The sequence below is a fragment of the Mesocricetus auratus genome, unplaced genomic scaffold, assembly GCF_017639785.1.
Source record: "Mesocricetus auratus isolate SY011 unplaced genomic scaffold, BCM_Maur_2.0 Super-Scaffold_100019, whole genome shotgun sequence".
NCBI classification, from domain to species: domain Eukaryota; kingdom Metazoa; phylum Chordata; class Mammalia; order Rodentia; family Cricetidae; genus Mesocricetus; species Mesocricetus auratus.
In genome coordinates, this window is record NW_024429200.1 from 28689865 (window position 1) to 28697123 (window position 7259).

Consider the following 7259-nt stretch of genomic DNA (forward strand, 5'->3'; position numbering starts at 1 on the left):
GTCTGTTTCTTATGTTTACTTTCCCAACTTGGTCAGTATGACTATATGCTTTTTTTGTCTTTTTTTCACTAGATTATTACCTATTTGGAGACAAGAGCATATTAATATCTGATACTAACTATTGGAATGCTGGTGGAAAGGAACAAGACACTATAAATAACTTATAAAGTGTCAGTGTGCATGTGTAAGGAAATTTAAAAATGAAATGAAGACGGTTCAAATGGGATAAAGAGATGGGTGAGCCGGGCAGTGGTGGTGCACGCCTTTAATCCCAGCAGAGGCAGGCAGATCTCTGTGAGTTCCAGGCCGGGCTGGACTGACAGCCTCCATAACAATACAGAGAAACCCTGACTCGTAAAACCAAAAAAAAAAAAAAAAAAAAAGAAAAGAAAAAAAAAAGAGATATGGGTGAGCAGGGCAGAGGAGATAAAAGGAAGATTAACTAACATTAAGGGTGTTTGCAAAAGACATATGGAACCCAACTATTTTAAAAGCTTTGTAAATGTAGACATATAAGAGCTTAACTACACTTAACATTCACAGGTGATAATACTCATCCCAGAAGCTCATACCAAGCAAAAGGGACAGTGTTTTGTGTGGAGCAGCACCTTTCCAGTGGTTGTCAGGTATGAATCAGAGACCTTCTGAATAGTAAATATTATTAACATTGTTCTTGGTTGCTCACTATAATTTGATGGCAAGATTTTATTGCTGAAGATATGACACATTTTGGCTACAGGAAATGGAGAAGCAAAGTGTGTATTGACCAAGATGCTTTCTCCCAGTGGCTAGCTGTGTTTGCTTTTGGGGAAGGAAATTCACTAACAGTCTTAATCACCTGCTCTACAAACTACAATAGCGACCAGCCCATCAAGATATACTCACGAGTACAATGGCGGCATGAATATTATGGGGGTGACCAACAACTTTATGACCAGATTTAATGCCTGATTCACAGAAATACAAAGCTGTAGAGCTCATAGGACCCAGGAATAAGCCTATTACTATTATTTTGCTAAATGGACCAAGCACAAAACTGACCTCTAATTTTGTATCTCTATAGACATAAATTAATACAGCTCTCAGACCTCATCAGTGAAGTTTGTGCAGTAGACACTGTTTAATTTAGAGACGCAAAACAAGTCAAAGTACAAATAATATTTGTCTGTGGAATGTTCAGTCATAAATTAAACACCTATGCTATATTTTCTTCCTGAAAGGCTCAGGAAACATCATGGAAGAGGGGAAAGAATGATTGCAAGAGGCAGAGGTCATGGGTGGTCAGGATAAAACAGTGTCTTTTGGATATGACAGGACTGCTGTAGTCATGAACTATGACTATGATTGACTGCCTGTATTAGACCTTAAAGAATCAACATTCTAACTGTAGAGTCAAGGGTTGGGGCTCAAAACTTCAACCCTAGGAGAGGAACAAATGATAGTTGATGGTATCTGTGAAAGGAAGAGGCAGTTTTTTTTAATGATGTGGGTCCTGGAAAGCAGACTAAGCTCAAATGAATGACCTCACACATACAAGGATATGAGCAGCACAAATTGAGCTTTGTGGGTTTTAAAAAAATAAAAGACATGAAGTTGGGAGGGGTGGGGAAGCAGAAGATATATCTGAGAAAGACTAAGGGTAGGAGTGGGGTTGAATATGCTCAATATGAGTATATATTAATATATTGTATGAATGTATAAAATTCTCAAATAACTGATAAATTATTATATTTAAAAATCCTTTACCCATCAACATGAAAATGAAACATAATCTGTTTACAGGAGTGCTTAATTTTATTAAAAGTATGACAAAAATCATAATGGTATTTTTTCAGAATATGAAGCTTTAGTGAGAAGATTTGGTTAGAATAGCAGAGTATTAAGGTTGAAAGGCAATCTAACTGTTCTTTATTCTAACTCTTTTCTGCGTAATACTCTTGATATTGAACAAAAAAGTAGTTTTTAAAAAGCTGAAAGAAATAACCTTACAGATGATGTAAGTGAAAAAGTCATTGTTAGAAGCCATGTGCCATGATCTTTCCATGGCTTTCTCCACTCTGACATTCTGGGTATGATTCATTTTTAAATCTGCTTTTCACTATTTTCTGCAGCCTTCAATGATAGTGAGGTAAACCACAGGGTTCATGCTCATGCAATTCTTCCAGCTACTTCTTATTCTTTTAAAATATTTTATTAATTCCTTAAGAGTTTCATATAATGTATTTTTATCATATTGTCCACCTTCCCCCCAACTCCTGCAGGATTCACTACCACTCCCTAAGCCACCCAGCTTTGTGTTCTAGCTGTCCCTTTTCCTCTTTCTCTTAGTGCCTGGAGCCCAGTTCGTGTTAGCCAAATACTCTTGGGTGTGAGGCCTACACTGAAGTATAGTAGTGTATCAAAATCACAAAATTAGAAAACTTGATTCTTCCCTTTCTAATAGCTATTGAATACTAATAACTCCTCGAAGTGACTACATGTACAACTCTTGGCCCACTGTACCTCGCCATGCTAGGATTTTGTTTCTCTTGAGTTTGTGTAAATCATGCATACTTTCATAGTAGCTGTGAATTCACATGTTTGTCTGTCTTGTGATTAGAAAAGTTTCCTTGAAGTTATTTGCCACCTTTGGCTCATAAAATATTTCTATTTCTCTTCTTTGAAGATACCTAAGACTTGAAAGAAGAGCTGTGATAGAGATATCCAATTTAGAGCTGAAAACTCACAAGTTTCTTCCTCTTGGCATGTTGACCTGTTATGGATCTCTGTGTTAATCACCATCTACCATGATAATAAGCTTCTCTGATGAAGGTTGTGATATGTAATGACCTGAGTATAGTGATGAACCATTTGGAATCCTTTTAGAGCTATGTTCCACTTAGCATTATAATAGTATTAAATACTCCCCTAGGTCCTATGGCACATCTAGTCACAGGTTCTTGTCCTTGTTAACATTGCCAGGAATGGGTTCTATCTGGTGGAATGGACCTTAAGTTCAGTCACAAAGTAAGTGGTTACCCTATAGCATTTATGCCACTATTGAACTGGCACACATATCTTGTCTAACAGGTCATTGTTATAGCTCATAGGGTCCAAGGCTGGTTGAGACTGATGATTTCTTTTCTCTTGTCTTACATGTATAAGATTTTCCAGCACTGTGAAATCTAGCCTAGTAGAGAGAAAATTTCCAGGTTTGTAACAGCTTGATTTCTTTGTGTTCTAAGGCTCGTTTGTGGTGCTTTCAGCAACAGGGTCTTATCCCCAAATTCTGGAGCATAACCAAGAGATGGGAATAGTCTGTAGTGTTTTGGGTTTTAAGGGACCCTATTAATCAACAACTCAAAGATAGGTAATCCTTTATGGTATTAGGGTTTTTATTTGGCAATATGTGGTGTCTAGTTGAGGATCTCATATTTAAATATAGTAGCCCATTATAGAGCAACTATATTTAATATACATATATGTTTATATATGCATGTATATTAGAAAGCATCTACTGTAGTAGTTTTTCCTGAAAGGCTTTTAGTTTTGGTAATCCTACCCCCACATATTCCTTCTTTTATCCTGGCCTATGCCCTCCTCCAAGTGCCTAAGATCAGAGAGTATCTCTCTATGTGAAATGGACTCCCAAAGTCAATTCCTGTACTAGGGATAAATACTGGTCCACTGTAAGCATTGGTTTTAATACTTCAACACTTTATTGTCATTTGATAATCAATTTTTATTTGTTTCCTTACATAATGTAAAATAATGATACAACTTTATTCCTTTATGTGTGGAAATCGAATTTTCCCTACCCTTTTTAAAATATATATATTCTATTTTGTACCCTTGGCTCCTTTTTCAAAAACTAGCTGTTTGTAAATGTAAGAATTTGTTTCTGGATTCTCTAATATTTTTCACTCATTGATGTGTCTAATTTATTTATACAAATACTTTGCATTCCATATAACAATGCCTTTCAAAAGTATTTTGCACCTTAAATGCCATCATACAGCCTTCATCCAGCAGTTAATGGAAACAGAAGAAGAGATTCATAGTCAAGCACTGAGCTGAACTCCTGGAATCCAGTTGTAGAGAGGGAGGAGTAATGAACAAAGGGGTCAAGACCATGCTGGGGAAACCCACAGAAACAGCTGACTTGAGCAAGTTGAATCTTGAGGATCCCAGTCTGACAGCTGCTAAAACAGCATATGACTGAACTAGGCCCACTGAACATGGGTGTCAGTTGGGAGGCCAGGGCAGTCTATGGGGGCCTCTGGCAGTGGAACCAGTGTTTATCGCTAATGCACAAATGGACTTTGGGAACGCATTCCCTATAGAGGGATACTCTCTCAGCCTAGATACACTGGAGGAGGGCCTCAGTTGTGCCTCAAATGATGCGTTAGACTTTGATGATCCCTCCTGAGAGGCCTTACCCTCCTTGAGGAGTGGATGGGGGTAGGTGGGGGCTGGTGGGGGTTGGCGGGGGGTTGGTGGGAGGCATGAGAAGATAGGAGGGAGAGGGTACTGGGATTGGTATGTAAAAAAGATTGTTTTTAATTTAAATAAAAATTTATAAAAATAATTGGGATCAAATAATGAAACAGATGTCCCCATCTCTGCTTTGATTGCTTTCAGTATCTTTGGTGATTCCACTCAACTTTTAAATAGTGTTGTGTTATTTCTGTAAAACACATCATTCACAATTAAACAAGGATTGCCTTACATCTGTATATTGCTTTGGTTCAGAATTCAACTTCTCGGGAACATTTCAAAAGATATGAAATTACTAAGTTGAAGATGCCATGTCTGCACTTCTGTGTTCACGGAGGCACTGTGTACACAAGCCAAAGTCTGGTAACAACCTAAGCATCTAACTGATGAAAGGAGAAAGAGAAAGATGCTCTTTGATCTCTAGAGAGAAGAAAATCTTGTCCTTTCTGCAGTATGGAAGTAAATGCAGGGCATTATGTTAGGAAAATAACCCAGTGACAGAAACATGAGTATTTTATTATATTATTCCTATGTCCAATCTAGAATAGTTGAGCTCACAGAAGCCAAGCAAGATGATCAGTGCCTTACCAGGTAACTAACAGCAAGCAAAAGGAATTGGAAATTTGGTCAGTATGATAAAGTTTCAGGTAGACAGGAAGGTTATATTTAGTTGGTTTGTTATAAGCATGACAATGGAAGTTAAAAACAATATATTGTAGCAATGAAAATTGCTAAAGAGTAGAATTGAAATTTTCTCTTTCCTCCAAATGTAATACACATGGTGAGAAGACTGATTTTATAATTACCATTATACATATATATCAAAATATATTGCACTTCATATATACACACAATTTAAATTTATCAGTTAAATTTAAAAATTCATGTTGAATAAATTATTGCACAGTTTTTAAAAATAGCATTATTATAATAGCTGACATAATTTTGTAGCTGGGCTCCTTAAACTTGACACAGTACATTGAAACTGGAAATGGATTTGAAGAGACATTTGGAATTCAGCATTTCATCATCCATTCCTTATAAAGCACTACATCTGGGCATCTTTTCCATTTTATAATTAACAGTTAAATTAAATAAAAATGTTTATTTTAGTAATTGTATATGAACCATCTCTTCTGAGAATGTGTAGCTCCCACGAACCTCCATGCTTGTTCACAGAAGTCCCACTTTTCTGATTAATTTACATCCTCATGTTTCTTTCTACAGTAGAGTAGCCAGTTTGACAACAATTTTCTTCTGTGAAACAGCATGTTTATTGTGCTACATAACAGGATTAGCTCTGCAGAAGCTATCAGTAAACAGAACGGGCTCTTAGAGAAATATCTTTCTCTGTGTCAGTTGCCTGTCAGTAATCAAGGTTTGATTCTATTGCAAAAGCCTAAGAGTTTTTGAAACGATGTTTTTCAGGTGAAATACAACATGTGGTTATTAACATAAACAACTATTTTAATAAAATGGGGTTAACGTGAAGTGTTACAGACCTGTAGTCATAAATATCGAATGCATTACAATCTATGACCAACAGGTGTCAGTGGTTCTCAGAAAGTTCTCACAGCATGCAACTCACACAAGAACTCACACACTTATTCTTCACACGTGCTGTATAAAGCACAGTGAAGTTCAGCTGATTGATGGATTCCTCTGTTTTCTGCTTTCGAAACAAAATTACTTTATTCAATTGGGCTTAGAATTATATGTATAATGTACATTTATTTATTGTTCTGCACTGAAGTACGCCAAGCACCAATAACTGATTTCCCTCTTGTTGAAGGAGGTTGAGAAGTAATGATGCATTGAATGCATTAACTCTTCTAACTCTTCATCCCTGTGGATGTTTTAAAGAAATTACTTCAGTTATTTCTGACAGATTTCCATTTGGCTAACACACTGAACTGCATTTTCGTTGTTATTTAGAGTCAGGACAAACCACAACTGTGGCAGTCTGTAAAATTCACAGTACAATGTATTGACAATACCTTGTCTGATGGTCTAGCAGTATGTTCTCCTTTTTTAAAGAGGGCATTTTCTATTGTGTACTTTGGCATGCCCCCAAAATTATATAAACACATATTCATTGATTAATTCATGTTGTTCTAATATGGCCTTTATCAAAGAGCACACCACAACACTTAAAACAGAGACAAATGCACATTTAAGTGAAAGATTATAGAACAAATCAGGGCTACTTGAAACTGTACATTAGCCAGTCAATCTGCACACAGCATTCTACAGCGTTACACGAACTATGATAATGGCCCTCTGCCCCTCCATACTGCAATAGAGCTGAGTGTAATTAAAGAAAAATGAAAAACAACAACAACAACAACAAAACGAAAAATGAATCTTTGAGTATATTTAGTAGAACATAAATTAGTATAAATATATACTATTTCAGAAAAGAGCCTGGAAGTTTCATTAAAATAAAAAAAACCACCATATTATCCAGCACTTTTGCTCCTGGGCCTATAACCAAAGGGAAGGAAGTATGCGTACTGCCGAGGTTATGTATTCTCCTATTTGCTGCAATATCATTTACAACTGCCAAGAGGAGCACCCTGGGTATCCATCAAGTGACAAATGGTAAATACAACAGGGAAAGTATACAACAGGAATAGTATTCAGCCAAAAAGAGATGAAATTCTGCCTTGTGTGACAAGATGGATGAACTGTAGAGCATTATGTTATATGAAATGAGCCAACGGAAGAAAGGCAATTATTACATGGTCTCACTCATGTGGAATCCCCAAAATTTATTTTGTACA